Consider the following 20,342-nt stretch of genomic DNA (forward strand, 5'->3'; position numbering starts at 1 on the left):
GTTTTTTTTTGAGAGGTGGTTGTGTGTGTGTGTGTGTGTGTGTTTGGTGTTTTTTTGTTTGTTTGTTTTTGCTATAGGGCTCATGTGCTCACCAGAAAAGACAGAGAGAGACAAAAAGACAGAAAGCAAGAAATCATCCCCCCAGGAAAAATGTCCACACCACAATTCCTTCTCCTCCATTCTCCTCTCAGGATCTTGGGCACTCACACACATACACCCTGTGTGAGTTTAAGCCACTGGGTCCGGGACTCGAACCGCAGTGAACTACATGGGAATCCAGCCACATAGCCATTACGCCAACTGCTGGTCCTGCAGCCCCCTACACTTCTTGAATGACCTCCAGGCCCTGTCACCTGGGACAACCCTGGATCTGTCTGGACCGGCCCGAATCCCCTAGGCGACCTACACAGCTGCTGCCTCCCATGAGCACATGCACGCGCACACCCGTGGTCATCGCTGTGAGAAGATCCATCCTCATGCCGTGTGTCCGACCTCCATTCTGAACCTCTGGCTCCAGCCAGCTCCACTCCCCTCCTGATCTGCCCCAATTCTCCCAGCATCTGGTCTCAGGAGACACTGGTTTGTCGATGGTCTCACGCCACAGTTTGGACCAGCGAGGTCCTGCTTCTGCTCAGACTCAGGCTCCCCTTCTGTCCGAACAGTCACTCTTCATTGTGCCCTGTGAGCCAGCACAGGGGATGGTTGCCAAGCTCTTCCTATTTCCTTTCTGGGGGTCAGGAGAGCTCCTGTGGAGTCCTATAACCCCAGGTTCAGCCCTTGGCTCTGCTCCTAACTAGCTGTGTGGACATGATGAGTTATTTTGCCTTTTGAAACCTATTTCTGGATCTATAAAATGGGAGTAAGAATAGGACCTTTCTGTAGATTGCTGTAAGAGTTAAGAGAGACCCCATGTGTGCGGCCTTTAGCATGGCTCCTGGCATGCAGTAAGCATTTAATAAATGTCAGCTGCTGTTACTCTGTGGTGCCTAAGAAACTATTTGGAGGGACCAGCAGATGGCGTATCAGTTACATCACTGCACTCCCACATGACCGACCATGGTTTGAGTCCCAGACCCAGTGGCTTGAAACACACTTGGCACATGTGCATATCCAAAATCTCGGAAAGAGAATGGAGAAGGGGTTGTGGCATGGCCATCCCCCCGGGGGATGATTTCTCTCTTGCCCTCTCACTGTCTCTCTCTCTCTCTGGCAAGCACATGTGCTAAAGCAACAAAGGAAACTATTTGGAGTGAGGGGCTGGACAGTATTGCAGCAGTAGAACATGGTGCTCTGCAAGACAGTCTCATGCAGAAAGTTCTCAGTTTGGGCCTGGAGACCTTACAGAACGTGCCAGATGCAGGTGTGTGCCCACGATGCAGGACTGGCTGAGGGCTGGGGGAGGATTGCGGTGTCAAGTCTCTGTTGGAGAGGCTTTCTCTCTCTCACTTATGGGAAAAGCAGATAAACTTTTTGATGTTTTTATTTGCCAGAGGGTATGTGCACTTGCAGGGAATGGGACCGAGAGAGGAAGCGACAAAGCACCTGCCCCACCCCACCCCACCATAGGCATAGTCTTCCAGCAGTCCTTTCTCCTCCATTTCGCTCTCTGTTAAGATTTGAGGCATGCATGCACATGTGCTTGGCATGTTTCTCAAGCTGCTGGGTCAAGCTGTACCCAGCCACACAGCTATGCAGAATCCAGCCACCTTACCCGCCAGGCATGGTTGCCTACCCCAACCCCTTTAAAAGAAACTATTTGGAATGGACAACAGGAAGAATTATCCTCATTTATTCACTCAACAAATATTTACTGAACTTCTACTTTGCTTCAGGCACTGTCCTTGGCACTGCGGATACAGCAGGGAGCAAAGAAGTGATGCTCCTGCCCTCCGGGAGCTTATGTTCTACTTTCCACAGCCACACACTGTCTTTGCTGAAGGCCCTCCTACCCGCTTAGTCTGCAGGGCGCAACCTCTCCACTCCCTCTCCCTTGGCCTCACCTCCCCCATCTTCAGGACTCCCTGAATTTCCATCTCTTCTCCCACTCTCTTGCTAAGCTTCTGGTGTCCTCTTCTATTCTCCTGGGATGTGCTCTTCCACAGACTCTCGAACCTAGGGTCTTAGTCCCTTCTGGCTACTAATGCGAAGGGTCAAAGACCCAGTGGCTTATAGACAACAGACAGTTATTTCTCACAGTTCTGGAGGCTGGATGTCTGAGATCAGAGTGCCAGCATCGGGTGCCCAAGGGGGTGAGGGCCTGCCTCCTACCACCTCCTTCACATGGTAGAGGGAGGACAAGGGAGCTCTCTGGGGTTCCCTTCATGAGGGCATTAATCCCATCCATGAGGGCTCCACCCTCGTGACCTAGTCACCTCCCAAAGGCCCCACATTGGGGGTCAGGATTTCAACATACACCTTTAGAAGGACACATTTAGTTCTTGCACCTAGCACATCCAAATCAGAATTCAGTGTCCAAGTCCCCTCTCAAACCCACTTCTTCCATTGGGTTCCCTGAAGGGACCCTGTGTACTCCTCCTATCCCAAACATGCAGCTGTCCTATCCCAGCACCATCATCATCAGCATCAATATCATCACCCTCACCGCTATCAACACCACCACCACTTACAGAGTGTTTACTCTGTGCCAGGCACTGTTCTGAAGACTCGCACCTATTAAATCACGTAATCCCTTGACATCCCTAAAAAGTAGTCCCAACTGTTCACAGATGAGAAGGCTCAGGCTGGAAAGGTTAACTGTAATGGTTGACTAGGTAGCACAAGGTTACAGGCAGGTGGTCTGGCTCAGAAGCTGATACCAAAGACTGTGCTTTCTGCCACTGGGTTCTCTTTCCTTGAGTCCCATGGGGTTGCCTCGACTGTGCCATTCACCCCGGCCCCTCCTGTTGTATCCAGGCCCTGTTGGCCTAGGCCGCTGAAGAGCCTTCTCAGGGGCTGGACTCTTCTCAGGGGCTGCCTGTGAGCTTCTCCCTCACCAGGTGGAGTGTGTCGTCTCCCCAAGGCTGTGAAACCCTTGTGATTTCCCATTGTTCTGAGACTCGAGATCCAATACTTAGCCTGACCCTATTCCAGACAAACTTGCCCGGTCCCTAATAACCTCTCCAAGACCCTTCTCTCCCCACTTCTTTCTTAGTCAACATGATCTAGCCACCCTGCCCACCCCAATGCTTTCCTGCCTCCTGTGGCACCTCACCCCATCTGCCCTCATCAACTCTACATCCTTTAAAACCCAGCCTCAGATGCCATCTCTGCTACAAAGCCTGCCAGCATCCCTGCCAGGTTGCTCTTTCTCCTGAACCCCCAGGGCTTCGTTTCCAGCTGGGCTGACTTCACACTGCCTGGAATTATGGTTGGTTGCACCTGCATCCATCCTTGTCTTCCACTAACCTGTGATCTTCACAGGCTAGGGTGCCATGTCTCATTCATCTCTGGGTCCTGGGATAACAGGGCCTGGTGCAGGGCGAGTCTCTGTACTGAAGTGAGCAGAATCAGCCTTTAATGTCACTGGGCAATTTGAAGCTAGAAAGGTCTGAGCTGCTTTCTGTGCTCACATCCAGTCCTAGTGTAGAAGCTGAAATGGGGAATGATTCCGGAGTTGTCTAATCCCAGAAGGCTGAGCCAGAAGGGCCACTAGAGGTCATTTGCATTAATCCTTTATCATAGAAATGTTGGACTGAGGCCCAGAAGGGGAAAGGCCTAGCCCAGGATCACTCAGCAGGGAGCACTCAAGGCCAGAATTCAGACCCCTGGCCTCTAGCCCAGGGTGCTTTCTTCTTTGCTGACCCATTTCATCTTCTCCTTGCTCTTGAACTACCTACGCAATTACTGCACCTGGAAACAGTCATCTCATCATTCTGGAGCCTTTCCTTGTCCCTTTCCAGATAAACAACTGACACTTTATTGCACATTTTGGTCATAACAATTTTGCACTCTCATTTTTTTTTCCTATTTAGCTGTCTTAGCTTTTTTTTTTTTTAATTAACATTTAAATTCTTGCAGAGAACTATGTTCTTAGAGTGTATCTCTGGGTTGCCTCTTTTCTTCTATTGAAGTTACAGGTGAGAGTCACATCCATAACCAACTGTTTTAGTTGTTTTAGGCCTACATTTTAAAAATCTAGGAACCAGCAGATGGTGAACTGGTTATGTCATTGGACTCCACATGGCTGACTGTGGTTTGAGTCCTGGACTCGATGGTTTCAAAATCATAATGGGCATGTGTGCATGTATGCCCAAAACCTCAGGAGGAGAATGGAAAAGAAGAGTTTATGGCGTGGCCATCTCCCTGGGGGATGATTTCTCAATTTCTGTCTCTGTTTCTCTGGCAAGCACATATACTCTATAGCAACAACAACAACAAAACAATCTAGTGGGATTGGTCCTCCTTTCATTAACCGTTGTTATCAGAATGTTCTTCGCTTTTTTTTCCCACCTTTTTAACTTGTTTTGTTTGTGTTTTCCCTCCAGATAAACTATACCTGGGTTATCTACAGGAATTAGGGTAGGGGAATAACTAGTCCCAGACTGCCCTAATCCTAGTCATCCACATAGGTTAGCCCAATTGGGCACTCTTAGCTTGTAGCTCTAAAAATTGAGAACAGGTGTCGCTGGACTCCCGTGTAGTTGACCGTGGTTTGAGTCCCGGACCCAGTGGCTTAAACTCACACCAGGCGCGTGTGCCAAGATCCCGAGAGGAGAGTGGAGGAGAAGGGATTGCAGAATGGCCATCCCCCCTGGGGGGGTGATTTCTCGCTTTCTGTCTCTCTGTCTCTTTCTGTCTGTCTGGCGAGCATACGTGCCCTATAGCAAAAACCTCTCCAAAAAAAAAGAAAAAGAAAAAAAAAAGGCTCATGGATGAAGTAAAATAGGCAAAAAAAAAAAAAAAAGGAAGTACAGCTCACTCTTGAACAATATAGGCTTAACCTGCATGGGTCCACTTATACATGATTCTTTTCAAAGACTAAATGAATGTATTTTCTCTTCTGTATGAGTTTCTTAGTCACATTTTCTTTTCTCTAGGTTACTTTATTGTGAGACTACAGTATGTCACACATATAACATAGCCAGTGTGTGTTAATCGACTCTTTCTATTATTGGTAAGCCTTAGTGGTTAAGTTTTGGGAGAATTGAATGTTGTATGTGGATTTTTAAAAGTTTATTTACTTCTTTCTTACCTGAATGTGTGCACATGTGTACACAGTAGAGAGTACCCATCCTCAACAGGGTCTCAATGCAGTAATCGACCCCCAGCCATCAGTCCGCCCTAGGTCATGGGCACACATGTGCCAGGTGTACTCAGGGAAGTCTCTGGACTTGAACCAGGGAACTTTCTTTGTAGGATTGCCTCTCAGATGTGGCATTTACCCTGCACCGCTATACTCAGATTTTTGACTGTGCAGGGGTGGAAGTGGAGAGGGGGTAGGTGTCCCTAACCCCTGCACTGTTCAAGGGTTTACTGTAGTGACACCACCTCCTCAGCCACCCCCTCCCTTGTCACTGTCTGCTCATCTGCTGTCCTGGGTTGTGGGGCAGGATGCCTGTGAGCTTGCTCCCTAGGGACAGATGTAGCTGGTGTTCATGATCATTCTGGGAGTCGGGCTTTGCCTGAATCCGGGAGCCCCTCAGCAGCTCCCAGTTGCTGTTGAGGATGACAGACCTGGGGAGCAGGCCTGGGTTCTTGTGTCCCCTTGAACAAGTGCCGACTAGCCCTGTGGCACTGCCACCTCCCAGACAAGGGCTCAAGCTCCCTGCAGCACCTGTCTCTAACCATTGCTCCTTTTGCTCTGTTGCTTGCGACTGCCCCTCACTGAACATCCCTCCTCTAAAGGTCGGAAATCAGACTACTCCAAAGTCTGGAATTTTTTGAGCGTCAACATGACGCCACAAGTGGAAAATTCTGTACCTGACCTCATGTTTCAGTCAAAACACTGAAATACCAAAATATTATAAAAATTATCTTGAGGCCATGTTTACAAACTGTACACGAAATGTAAATGGATGTCGTGTTTACATTTACATCCAATCCACAAGATGTGTTGTTACATACGTATTCCAAAATCCAAAGCTCTTCTGGTCTCAAGCATTTTGGGTAAGATATATTCAATCTGTACCTCAAAAGCAATACCTTGGGGCTGGCAGGTGGCATGGTGGTTAAGGTACTGGACTCCCACATGGCCAACTACAGTTCGAGTCCTAGACCTGGAGGTTTGCTTTCTCACTTTCCTTCTTTCTTTCTCTCTGTCTCTCTATGGTCAAATTAAAAATTGGGACTAGCAGATGGTGTAATGATTATGTCATTGGACTCCCATGTAGTCAACCATGGTTTGAATCCCAGACCTGGCAATTTAAAACTCATGTTGGGCGTGTATGTGTGTGCATACCCAAGATCCCGAGAGGAGAATGGAGAAGGGATAATGGCTTGGCTATCCCCCCTGTAGGGTGAGTTCTCATTTTCTGTTTCTTTGTCTCTGTCTCTCTGGTGAGCCTAACACCCTATGGCAAAAATCTCTCTCTAAAAAAAAATAGCAATAATAATAAATTTAAATTTAAAGAATCCTTTATGGAAAAAAGCAGCAACAACTTACCTCTTATTAGTTTATTTAGTCCTAAAAACGGAGACACCGAGTGGATAACTCATTCTAGCACTGACCCAGCTGCTTTATGAGACAGTGTAGTCCCCTGCCAGTTCGAGACACAGGGCAGGTCGCTCAACAGCATAGGTGTTCTCCAGCACACGAAGTAGCTGGTGTCGGGGATGACACGGGCCAGCCGGTCTGCAGGGCTGCCATGGCCTTATCATAGAACCCGAGTTCACAGACCATCCTGGAGCTTGCCCTCCTTTCTGTAAACCATCACCAAACGGGGGCTTGAGCACTCCCTCCGCATGTTCAAGTTGCAGAATCCTTTGGAATTTTCCTTTGAACTATACAAAGTCCCCTTTAGGAAGAATTACTGTCTTTAAAATAGTCTTCTGGTTATGCAGGAATATATTAGGAATCTCCTTTGAATTGAGTTCTTTCGATACATTTTAATTCCCGTTTCATCATTTTCTCAGTACAGGCCACAAATAAGAGTCATTATTACTTTAAAGCTTTTCATACATAGTCATGCCATATAAATGAGATGCCTTTTTCATTTTCATTTATTTTGTAAGTGATTCTTATTTTGTATAGAAATGTTATTGGTTATGTTCTTTTTCTCTGTTTACCTGGCAACTTTACTGAATTTTGTTTCTAGCAGCTTTCTTGTTGATTCCCTTCAGTTTTCTTGGGTCCCAGTACAGTTTATCGCCTGTAATGACATAGAGCAGGAGTTCTCCTTTCGAATGGACGAGATTACACAGTAGTAGAGTAATGACTGTTCGGCGGGGCTAGCAAGTGGCATTGGCGGTTAAGGCGCTGGACTCCCACATGGGCTGACTCTGATTCAAGTCCCAGAACTGACAGCTTGCTTTCTCACTTTCCCTCCATCTCTCTCTGCGTCTCTCTTTAGTGAGTGTGCATGTCCTATTGCAAATTAAAGAAAAATTAATTAAAATTAAATTAAATAAATAATTTTTTTTAAAAAAAAAAGGAAGAAAAAAAGACTGTTCATTAATGGCTTCCTCAGGAATGTTGAAGAAGTGCAGCTAGTCAAGCCCACTTCATCCCCATGGAACCACAGCCTCAGGCTCAGCTCTGGGGTATGGGACTGAGAGGGTAGAGATGGGTACAGATTCCAGGTCCAGGAGAGAGCAGCTGCAGAGGTGGACAGAGGAAGGGCGTGGTTTGTTTGACAGACCAGGATTGCTGGAGAACAGAAATTCAGTGGCATAGCAGGACCAGCAGATGGCGTAATGGTTATGTTGCTGGACTCTCACGTAGTCAACCTTGGTTTCAGTCCAGGACCCGGTGACTTAAAACTCATGCTGGCCGCATGTACGTGTGTGCCCATGATCCCGAGAGGAGAATGAAAGAGAAGAGATTTCAATGTGACCAATCCTAGGGGGTGATTTCTCATTTTTTCTTTGTGCACATGGCCTATAGCAAAAACCTCTCCAAAAAGAAAACCAAAAAAAAGGTCTGTGAGTAAGGAAAGTTGGGGAAGGATTTTAAGCAGCAGGTGCAAAGGATGATTTATCTGCATTGTGAACGGATTGCTCTTGCTGTCATGGAAGAACAGACTGCAAGGGGGTAGAGAGAAAGGGTGTATGTATAGTCACATAGCAACAGCTAACTCATACAGCCTGTTTGAAGGGGTTTACATATATTTTAGAAATCAGGACCCCCAAGGCAGACAGACAGTTCATGGCATCGGCTGGTTTTAACCCAGCAGGGCCCACCCTGCAGCACTATTGCAGGTTATCCCAGATGAAGAAGGTATGGACGAGGGTGGTGGCATAGGAAGTTGCCCTATGAGCAGATACTTAGGATTCATATCATCAGGACCTGGCGATGGAGTGGATGAGAAGAGAGAGGAGAAGGAGATACAAGATCGCAATTTTCTACATATTTCTTGGTCATTTGGAGTTTTCCTAGGAACTGTCTGTTGTGTTCTTTCTCAAGTGTTTAGTATCTCTACTCTTCTTCATAGGAAGGGGGAAGGGAATTCAGACCTACTTGCTAGGGTGCATCTGCACCTTCCATATGTCATCTGGGCATGGGTGGGAGTGAAGGGTAAGCCTCTGCTCCTCATACCTTTATTGTAGGGGAGGGGGAGTCTAGCCTGAGTGTCATCTGCTCTGCTCTCCCAGGGCAGTGGGGGTGGGAGGTAAGAAATGAATGTCCCTTTAGTGAAAATTGACAGGTGCCCTTTATGATAAAACTCTAGATGTTGGTGGCCTTAGGCAAAATCTCATCACACCCCCTTCCCCTTCTCTAAAGGTTGATATGCTGAGGCCAAGGAAACTGGAAGGCACTTGTCTGTGGTCCCAGAGGAGGCAGGGATTAGGAACAGAAGTCAGGTTTCCCGACTTCCACTTCTAATGGCATCTTCGGATCCTGTGAGGATGCCAGCTAGTGACATCAGCAAGTGTCTGGTCACCTGCAAGGAGCTAAGGAAGGATCCCAAAGTCTGTCAGAGCTGAGGGTGAGGTGGGACACAATTAATAATAACTTGGGTTGGGCCAGAGAAATGGGTACCAATACCTCATGGAAGCCAGATGGCTGAGGTGGGAGGATGGGGAGTGGGACACGGTACAGACTGGGGAGTGGTCAGGGCAGCGGTCAGGAGGCCGGGCAGAGAAGAGGGTGACCGAGCAGAGGGTGACAGAAGGCTGCAAACCCAGCCCTGCCTGCCCGGCTCCTGGGAGACCACAGCAGTCCTGGTGAATGTGAGGGCTGGGACGGGGCCATCTGTCTTGAGGTGTCCAGCTGGAAACCCAGGGACTGTCCCCACAGCACCTACTCCCTGCCAGTCTTGGGTGATGAGGAAAGGAAGGGGCTCTGCGACAGCAGTGACTGCAGATTAAACAGACATGAGAGGAAGGTGGGCTGGGATGGGGACTGGGATCGGGAAAAGAGAAAGATGCAGAGAGAGATCTGAAGGACCAGTGTGGAGGAGCTGGACCAGGCCAGGGCTGCCCCACCCGCCCCAGCAGGCTTGGCAGGTCTCCCTGACGTGGCCCAGAAGTGGCCGCATCTACCTCCTTCCATGCTGGAGCTGGGAGGCGCTGAGTTGGAAGCCACCTCTCCATCCCTCCCTCCCTCTCTCTCCCTCCCTCCCTCTTAGAGCTCAGGCCTTTCAGCAGGTAGGACCTCGTGCTCATTGTGTCTGGGGCCGAGGCCCAGCATAGGCTTTTGCTGAGAGGCCCAGTAAACCCTTACTGCTGTGACCTCCACGGGGCTAGTGCTTTCTTCTCTGTAATAGCTCCTCCATGGCAGAGCAATCAATGAGATAACAGGAGAGCCCCTTAGCACAGTGAGGGCTCAGCATGGGAGCGCTAATTGCTAAATGTTGTCACATCTCCCCTGGGCCTTGTGTTGTCACATCTCCCCAGTGCCTTGGACTTCTGACTCGACATTCAGGAGCTCAAGGGCCTTTTCTCAGTTCAGATTCACATACCCTGAGCACCAGGCGGGGCACACTTGGTCTCCACTCAGATGAGGAAACGGTGAGCCCAAGGGTGGTCCCTGTCACCCTGAGAGTTGGCAGCACAGAGAGGACAAGAACTCAGCACTCCTGGCTAGGTCTTGCATGTGTTCTCTGCTGGGTGTTTCTTCTACAAAAGAGAAGAATAAAACAAAACTCGAGAATGGTATTCTCGTGTCAGAGTTGAGCAAACTGTAATCATCTTCATTTGTCTCCTAGCAGGCCTTCTGTGAAGAGTCAAAATATCAGAGAAAGTTAGTGCTGGAAGGAGCCTGAGCGATCGTCCCATTTCCCAGGGGTATGAGGCACAGAGAGGGCCCTCCTGGTTCAAGATCACACAGCACATTTGTGACGAGCCAGGACTAGAACTCAAGACGGGTGTGTTCCTCTGTACCAGATGCTTCTGTAGATCTTGGAACTTTTATCCCCATGTTAGAGTCCGGTAAACTGAGCCAGGGAGGCTAACACAGCTTGACTAATGCGACAGGCCTCTATCTCTTCAGTGATCTGGTGGCTTCAGAGTCTGCTAAAGAGGCGCCTTGAAGCTAGAAAGATGGCTGTTGGGGTTAATCAGCTTTGCGAAGAGTTTCGATTGCATTTCGGGGACATTGCTTCTTCTTGCTAGAGAGATTGGTTTGTGAATTCAGAGTAGGATTGTTTAAAAGGCATTTCACATTTTTTAATAACTACAGCTTTCTTAGATGAGGGAGAAAACATATCAAAACCACAAACTCACAGGCTTTTCTGAAAGGTTACAAAATAAAATGTTCTTTGCTGGCGGATATAAAGGAAATGGCTCTCTGTTTGACAAAGGAGAGGGCTCTGCTATAGATAAATCCTGCCTTATGAACAAATGAACGCTCTCTCCCTCTCTTCCCGACCAGCTTAATTCCCTGTTGCTTATCTGCAAATCCAGTAATGCGGGAAAACACACCCCTCCTGGAGGCTGACACCGGGCCCTGGGCACCCGCCTCAGAAGCCTTCTTTCTATTTTTAACCTCAGCCTCTGCTCCTGGGAAATTGGGCTTCCAGGCTCTGTGAGGAAGTGAGTGGAAGGACTTCGTCAGGGACAGACAGAAGCTGCAGCCCTGAGACCCCCTGTCCGGGAAATGCTCAGCCCAGGCCTTAGGAGGGAGCAGGGTGGATTAGAGGCAGAGGGAGTATTAAGGCTCAGCAGCCGTCCTGTACTGCCCCTGCTCCCCTCTAAGATAAATTGCAGACTTTTTTATTTAAAATTTTTTCTTTCCATGACAGAAAGAGACAGGCACCCCCCACACACACCACCACCACCACCAGCAGGGTCTTCACACCGGGATGAACCCAGCCCCAACTGGTCTGGATCACTTGTGTACACACCCGGGAAGGTCAGGATTTGAACCCAGGACTTTTCCCATGAAGATCCAGCCACATTACTGCTGCACCACTGCCTGACCCTGCAGGTGTTTCTTGCAAGGAGTGCATTGGCGTGTGGTCACTCAGGTGTCCTCTCAGTAGTATATGGCATTTCTCTGGGTGGCTAAGGGTATTCCAACCTGCGTGGCTTTATGCATGTTACTTCTTACCTACCCAACCCACTGAGTGCCGATGGTTTGGTTTGCTGTCAGTCTCCCCCAGCCTGGGGTTAGGACATTGTCTATGCCATTCAGAGATCACTAGGACTCTCAGGAGCCAAAAGCTGGAGTTAAGAGGAGGCAGCAGACCCGCACGTGGTGTAGCTGATGACATTAGACTGTGTCTTTTTTACTCTGGGTAATGTCTTATGAGACCATTCGAATATATGCCAGCTGGTGGGGCTTCTTATAAGGCATTATACTTCCCTGCAAAGTTGGTCTCATCCTGAACACCTGTTCCTCTGTGGTCAAAATTCCCTGTGTGTAGGGAGGCAGCATGTGGTATAGTGGTTAAGGCACTGGACTCCTCTATGGCCAACCACGGTTCAAGTCCTCAATCTGGTGGCTTGAAACTCACACCAGGTGTGTGTGCGTGTGTGTGCCCAAAATCCCAGGAGGAGAATGGAGGAGAAGGGACTGCGGCACGGTCATCCCGTCTAGCAGTTGATTTCTCACCTTCCCTCTGTCTGTCACTGTCTCTTCAGTGAGCGCATACACCCTATGGCAAAAATCTTAAAAACAAAACAAAACCCACCCCTATAAGGGATGCTCAGTGATCCTGTGAACACAGTTATTTACTTAACCAAGTCCCAATAGATAGACATTTTGTCCCCACCCCTGCCAATTTCCCTATTAGAAATAAAATTCCGATGAATGTCTGTGCATAAACTTTTGATGTCATTTATTTCCTCTGGTTAGATTTCTATTGGGTTGTCAGGAAAGTCACGACGCATTTTCGCATCAAAAAATACATTGGAACCAGCAGTTAGCGTAATGGCTATGTTGCTGGACTCCCACGTAGTCGACCGCGGTTCGCGTCCCGAACCCAGTGGCTCAAAATTCACGTCGGGTGTGTGTGCGTGCGTGCCCAAGATCCCGAGAGGAGAATGGAGGAGAAGGGATTGCGGTGTGACCATCCCCCCTGGGGGGTGATTTTTCGCTTTCTGTCTCTCTGTCTCTCTCTGTCTGTCTGATGAGCACACGCGCCCTATAGTGAAAAAAAAAAATTACAGAAAAATACATCATGACTTTCCCGATGACCTGATGTATGGGGAATTGACGAGCCAAAGGGCTAAGGCTTTCCTCCTTTGGCTTTCGGTAGAGGCCAGTAGTTAATCCTGCAGGCTCTAGCATTCTGCTGCCTGAGTTTGGATTTGAACTCTGTCACTTGGTACCTGTGTGACCTGGGGCAGGTTATACACAACCTTTTGTTTCTTTATCTGTACAATGGGGCTAACATTACCTGCCTTGCAGTGGTTTGAGGATTCAATGAGACAAATCACGCGTGATCGTTAAGTTGAATAGGCAAGATGCCCAAGATGTAATCATTAGGCAAGCCTATTTTTTGTCTCCCAGGGTCTCTTTAGATTTATGCTAAAATTAGATGAGATTTAGGATAAGTTTTGTGACTTTTCTGACCCTTTTCAGATAACCAAAAGTTGTCCTGTCAATAATTGATAGGTCTCATCCACTGTAAATAATTTTTTTAAATCTTTAAATTTTAGTCTTAGACCAACTCCTCTTCTCTCCCCCCACCCCACCCTGCCCCTGCAGTCTGCAGTAGGCCAGCTGTGTGGGGGAGGGGCCAGCTTGCACAGGACAGTTCTGGCTCTTTCCAGGGTCCCAGGTAGAGGGAAGGACAGAAGAGGGAGAGGAAAGGAGATGGGCAGGACAGTTCTTTAATGACCAAGCTCTGATGAGCTGGGGTCACATCTCTAGGCCCTCTTTCTCATTGGGGCCCTCTCTCTCGTGTTGAGGGGTTTTGGGGGACTACCTCATCACTGAGGTCTCCCCCTGCAGCTCCCTGGATGTGGGTGATGCTCTCTCCCCCAGCCCATACTCTGGATCCTTTCTCAGGTCCTGGGGAATCTGGGCTCACCCCCCCACACACACTCACACAGGGCCTGATTCTAAGCCACTCACCTCTGCTCTCTCGTGCTGAGACCACAGGAAACACATACCAGTCCCCAAGCAGTGGCACCCTCTCTACCCTCAGGGAAAATCTGTCAGGGTTAGCTCAGGCGTCCTCCATTGTAGCCACATACTAAGCTCTCCTACGGGTCCTCCCCAAAGCCCTACTCTCCCACTGTGAAGCGAAGGCTGTAGCACATCACCTCTCCTACTTATCAGCACTTGCCAGATTCCTGAGGGCTCTCTAAATTCCTCTTAAGCCTCCAACCACCCTTTCTCCTGCTGCTATCGTATTTGTATTTACTAGAGATGGGTGTCAGTTCACGGTGCAAAAGGCGCATCCCACTCCACTTTGGAATGTGATTGCTGTTCATTCAGAACTTCGACTGGAGTCTAGACTGGAAGAGTACACACACACACACACACACACACACACACTTATTTATTTCTTCCATGAGAGAGTGATATGTGTGTGTGTGTGTGAGAGAGAGAGAGAGAGAAAGAGAGAGAGAGAGACACGCCCAATATGGGTGTTCATGCTACAATCCACCCCAGCCTCAGCAGCCAGGATCACAGGCACATGCGTGTGCCTGGTGTGTGCAGCAAGACCTTGGGATGGGAACCTCGAACTTCCCCCTGTGACTTCAGCACCATGGAGTGTTGTGTTACTGCTGTCCTGCCACAACTGGCCTAGAAGAATTCCAGTTTAGTTTAATTGAGTTTAGTTGTTTTTGTTGTTTTTCTTTATTTTGCTAGAGGGTGTGCACACTTGCTAGACAGAGACAGAGGCGCGCGCGCACGAGAGAGAGAAAGTGAGAAAGTACCCCCATGGGGAACAGGGAGGCCACATCCATTTCTCCGCTCAGGATTTTGGGCACACACACACCTGGTGTGTTTTTCAAGTTACCAGATCCGGGACTTACACCTTACAGTTAACCATTTGGGAAGCAGCCACTCGAACCACTGGCTGGCTCCACTTTTATTTTTATTTTTTAATTGCCAGAGGGGTACATGCACTTGTCTGAGATGGAGAGAAAGGGAGAAAGCATTCTCTATAGTGTGTGGTTTTGCCACAATCCCTTCCCCTCCATTTCTCCGTCCTGTCAGGATTTGGGGCACATACACACATGGTATGTTTTTCAAGTCACTAGGACTGGGATTTGAACCACAGTTGGCCATATGGATGTGGATCCCTTAACCACTAGGCCACAGGGCTGGTCCAACGAGTTCCATTTTATTATCCCATTGCCCATACGTTTTTTTGTTTTGTTTTGTTTTGTTTTTGTTTTTGTTTTGTTTTGTTTTTTGAAACATGCTTGAAGTGCTTGGCATGGAGCGCACACTCCACAATGGTAGCTGTGTTCGCTCCGTTCACTTCATAACCTTCATACCCAGTTTTGCCCTTTGTACCTTATTTAATGCCTTATGAGTTTATGTTTCCTGTGGATGGTACTTGTGTGTGTGTGTGTGGGGGGGGAGAGTATTTGCCATTCTTTTCAGCAGTGATTTGGAAAATAGACATATTCTTTTTCATTTCACTCATGGTTACTTTACATTTTTTCTGAAAACATGGTAAGCCTATTTATCTCACTTTACTCATTGGCGATGAAACAATGGTCGGCGTATAGTCTACAGTTAATTAAACGGGAATTACAGAAGGAGTGCTCTGGCCACCCAGCTTATGCTACCCTCTTGCCGTGACATCTGCCCGACAGCTGTGACGAAGGGCTGGACTGTTTTCAGGCCGACTTGTGTCCTGGGCTTTCCTGAGAGCCACCTTGCAGTTCTCAGTACCACTAGCCTGTCTCTCCTGTCCTCCACTTTGCTCCCAGTTATGTGAGTACCCTCCTAAAGGTTGCACCTGGGCAGGTCATTCTTGGCTTAAAGTCCTCCAGGGTACCCACTGGCTCTAGGATAAAATCCAAACACTGATCGGCCTTACTGTAACCTTCTAAGCTGAGCCACTCACCTGCATGTCGTCATGCTGGTCCCCACCTTGGTTTTCGTGTGCCTCGTCATGTACTCTCATGTCTCCATGACTTTGTGCATGTCATTTTATGTCTGAAATGCCCTTTGGTTAAACCCCCTGGCACTGTCTGGTCAGTTGTAGACTCTCAATAATGGTTGTTTCCTCCTTCCTTTCTTATCAGCCTATCAGGATCTTTTTTTTTTTTTTTTTAAGAGAGGTTTTTGCTATAAGGTGTGTGTGCTCACCAGAAAGACAGAGAGAGACAGAGAGACAGAAAGTGAGAAATCACCCCCCCAGGGGGGATGGCCACACCTCAATCCCTTCTCCTCCATTCTCCTCTTGGGACCTTGGGCACGCACGAACCTGTACCCGGCATGAGTTTAAGCCACCGGATCTGGGACTCGAACCATGGTTGACTACATGGGAGTCCAGTGACATAGCCATTATGGCAACTGCGGGTCCCAAATTAAAACTTTTTAAATTGCCAGAGTGTGTGCACTTTTCAGAGAGAGACAGAATCCCCTGTTGGGGTGCTTCTTCTCCATTTATGTACCCCATTAGGATCTGGGGGATGTATGCACTTGTACCCAGCATGGTTTTCAAGCCTGTGGGGCTGAAATTCAAACCATGGTCATGCAGGGTCTGGCCACTTATGCTCAGGGCTTGATAGCTGCACTATAGGATCAGCTCCAGTCAATCAAAATCTTAGTCATCCCTCAAGGTCCAACTCAGTTGTCCTCCTCTTCCAAATGCCAAAGGCTTATCCTAACCTGACCTTCCCACTTCTAGTACCACTGATGGCCCTCCTCTGCGTCCTTGCCCTCACCCCCAGGACTGTGATACACCTCTGTTGTAACAAATGGTATGCCTCCCGACTGAAAGCACCCTGGGAGCAGCCCTGTACTAAGCTCCTGAGCCACCACATCCCTGCATCCACTCCACAGCCCCGTGGGATCTAGTTGGTGTTTGATGTGTTGGAATTGTTCTTCTCAGACTACAAAGCCATAGGGCCGAATCACCAGACAGGGCCCAATCTGAATTGATATTCATTTAGTATTCCTACCCCTTTGCTTTCAAAATGGACTAGACATGGCCCCACTCAATGAAACTGTTGCATTAGGTTAGAAAATATAACTCTGGGGGCCAGTAGGAGGTGTAGCAGTTAAGGGACTAGACTCCCACATGGTTGACCGCAGTTCAAGTCCTGGACACGGAGGCTTGAAACTCATACTGTCCACATGTGTGTGAGGGCCCCAAATCCCAAGAGGAGGATGGAGGAGAAGGGATTGTGGCATGACCATCCTCCCTGGAGGGGGTGATTTCTCACTTTCTCTCTCTCTTTCTGGCAAGTACACATGCCCTATAGCAAAATTCTCTCTGAAAAGAAAGGAAAGGAAAGGAAAAGAAAAGAAAAGAAAAGAAAAGGAAAGGAAAGGAAAGGAAGAAAAGAAAAGAAAAGAAAAGAAAAGAAAAGAAAAGAAAAGAAAAGAAAAGAAAAGAAAAGAAAAGAAAAGAAAAGAAAAGAAAAGAAAAGAAAAGAAAAGAAAAGAAAAGAAAAGAAAAGAAAAGAAAAGAAAAGAAAAGAAAAGAAAAGAAAAGAAAATTAACTGTGTGGAAGCAGTAAGGTGTTAATGCTAGCGTCCTTTCCTGGGTGAACTGGCAACCTTGCAGAGGGGTCTTGCACTGGACTCCTCAAGGGCAGGTGGCAGACAGGAGGGTCTCCTCCAGGCTGCTTCAGGCCCTATCATTCCTTCACTCCCCCTCAGGAACCACCATGATGTTTGAAAATGCCTGAAATGCACTGAGGAGGATTGAAATTCACAGCAAGTATCTCATCCTTGCGGAGCTTGAACAGGTGGTGAGGAAGGCCTGCTGGGATTGCTGTGCGGCAGCGTTTCAGTAGACAACCTTGTTCCTGGGGCTGAATTTAGAAAGCCTAGGCCCTTCCTCAAGGGCCGCTGTATAGCACAGTTGTAAAAGTACAGCTTTAACCATGACCTAGTACAGTATTCTTCATATGGCTTTCTGGAGTGGGTGGGGCCTTTTAAAAGTTCATTTTCTTTTTTTTAGAGAGAGAGGGGTACCCCTGGCAGGGTCTCACCATGTCACAGTCCTCCCCAGCCTCCCAGCCAGCCAGGACCATGGGCACCCATGAGCCAGCTTAGTGTGTTCAGGTTGAGCAGGGATTCAAACCTGGGGCTCCCATGTAACTCCAATATCGTGTAGCTGTACCCCGCAGCCTGTGCCACCATAGCTGGTTCTAGAGTGGCTTGCTCCTCCTTCCTCTCTCCCTTCCTTCCTTGCCAGAGGGCACATATTCTTGCCAGAGAGAGAGAGAGAGAGAGAGAGAAAGCCATTCCCAAAGGGGCGTAGTCATTCCACAATATCTTTTCTCCATCTTGTCAGGTTTGGGACATGCAGCACACACGTGCCACCATATTTTTCAAGCTGCTGGGGCCTGGATTCAAAATGCTATTGGCCATGTGGGATCCAACTCCAAATACACAGCATTTCCGGGCCAGCCTCTGGAGTGACTTTCTGATGGAAGCCAAGGGCATAAACTTAAAATGTCAACCAGACAAGCCATTTAAACAGGAAAACCCAGTGAGTTCTGAGTCGAGAGTGAACACTCACACACTCCTCAGAATTCACAGAGGCGCACATCCTTCTCTTACACACACAACACGCCCACAGATGTGCTGGTGCAGCCCTGGTCAGACGCAGGGCCACCCCGTCATATGTATCTGTTCACACTCACCCATATTTTGGCACACACTGGCTCACCCACATTCCGTGTGCACACACGGCCTCTGTGGAAAGAAGCCGTGTTATTTCTGCACCTCACTCTACCTCCAGATTTTGCTCCCTGAGGACAGAGTCTGAACTGTCTATTTAATAGATTCAATTACTCTAGGCTCCTGAGACCTGCCAGCTTAATTCTGATTGCTTTAAGGTGTCAGATAACTTGGGAATAAGGGGAGGAAGCAGCCTCAAGTTCTTGAAGGGAAAGTCTTCTCAGTGCTAGTCATCTCTAAAGTGATACCTGCTCATCGCAGCTGTGGAAAGGGTGGTCTGGAATAGGGGCCTTCAGGGAGCCAAACTTTAGAGCTCTGTCCTGAGGGACAGAGACCTCCGGGTGGTGGTTGGCTGCTCTGCAACAGCCTTTCTGTTGCGCTTCTTGGAAACCAATGGGGAAAACAGGCCCAGACCAAACCTCCCTGCACCTAACTCCCAGGTGATTTAGTTTGTCTGTACACTGTCCCCAGTGACAGTGACAGCTCGTGGAGGTGGACAGCCAGAAATCATGGTGTTCAGAGGGCACCAACGGAATGTCAGACAGAGATGTATCTGACCTGACCTGCGCTCCAGAAACCTGGAGAGAGAGTCTGGGTGTCTGCACATGCATGCATGTGTGTGCACACACATGTGTGCACCATATGAACTGTGATGGGCAGAAAGGAGGCTGAGGGGAAGGGCTGTGGACCTAGACTTGCTAGTGTGTTTAATAGTTAGCTTCAACATGGACCAGCTGTGTGACTTTGGGCGATATCCTTGCCTTCTCTGTGCCTCAGTTTCCTCTGCCATCAAATGGGTATGATAATAGCACGTACCTTTTCTGGTGATTGTGAGGATTAAATAAGTTACAGTGCACAGAGAGTGCCTAACAGCTCCCAACGCTCTGCAAATGCTCCATATAGCTTGGTGGTTGTGTTTTGTAGCTCACGGGCAAGACCAGGCAAGGCGGAAGGGCTGGGAGCGTCCTGGGGCAGGATGGGGCCTTCCCTCTGCCCAGCTGGCTGTTCTCACACTCTCTCCGCTAGTCACGCGGTCGCAGTGGCCTATTTTGCACCAGAGCATCCCCACAGGACACTGCTAGCACGGCTGGCCCTGCCAAACCCTGAGTGCATGTGCCCACGTCATGTGTGGCATGGGACAGACCCCTCCCTGCTGCCCGCTGCATACTCAGACCCTGGCTGCCCCCTTAGCCTGGCTTCTCCTCTCCGCCCCACCAACCCAGCAGCAGGTCCTGCTCTCACCTCAGCCGCCTTTCCATTCTCCAGAGGTCACAGCCGGGACCTCATCAGCGCGCAGACACTGAGATTCTTGGTTGAGAGGGGTTTCCCTCGGGTGAACTGCAGCCCCCAGGAGGCACTTTGGAGGGCAGAGATCTTGGTCGTTTCACCTCCATCACTCTGTCTCCTAGCTTTATGTCCTGGGGCATTTGAGCACTCCTGAAACTCCATTCTCTGGGAAATAGGGATAAATATTTGCCTCTCAAGGTATTGTGGGGATTAAATGCGAACTATGAATTTGTCACTACTGGGCATGCCTTAGATGTTGCCCGTCCCTTGACGGCTTGCACTTTACATGGGAAGGATCTTCTGCTCAGGAAGCACCTCACTAAAACTAAAATGCAGGTTCCCAGACAGGCGTGTAAGAACTCTGCGGGGGCGGGGGTGTGGAACAGGGGGAAGCCAGCCTCCGTGCACCTCTTCCTGCACAACTGGATTCCTCCTCCATCCCCCCTCACCCCCATCCCCGCCAAATCGAAGCAGAAGTTTCCCGGGTCTCCGTTTCACAGAGGAAAAGACTGAGGCAGGAGGTCTAGGGACCCGCTGGATGGCAGCGCTAGTAGCCAGCCTTTAGGTGCGTGCTGGCACAGTAACGCGTGTGGAGCGTGCATCCCGGGGATTTGGGAGACCCGGACCCGGGCGCTCCGAGCACCCGCGGGCCTGGGGGTGGGGTCTCGGCCGAGGGCGGGGCTAG

At 48.9% G+C, this 20,342-nt stretch overlaps 1 protein-coding gene across 2 annotated transcripts in view; it reads left to right on the forward strand.

Moving 5' to 3' along the window:
- Positions 1-20,342, forward strand: part of TUB (TUB bipartite transcription factor) — a 100,444-nt gene that overhangs the window by 56,074 nt on the left and 24,028 nt on the right. The gene's annotated exons all lie outside the window — the stretch shown is intronic.

This window comes from Tupaia chinensis, unplaced genomic scaffold, assembly GCF_000334495.1.
Source record: "Tupaia chinensis unplaced genomic scaffold, TupChi_1.0 Scaffold141165_1, whole genome shotgun sequence".
NCBI classification, from domain to species: domain Eukaryota; kingdom Metazoa; phylum Chordata; class Mammalia; order Scandentia; family Tupaiidae; genus Tupaia; species Tupaia belangeri.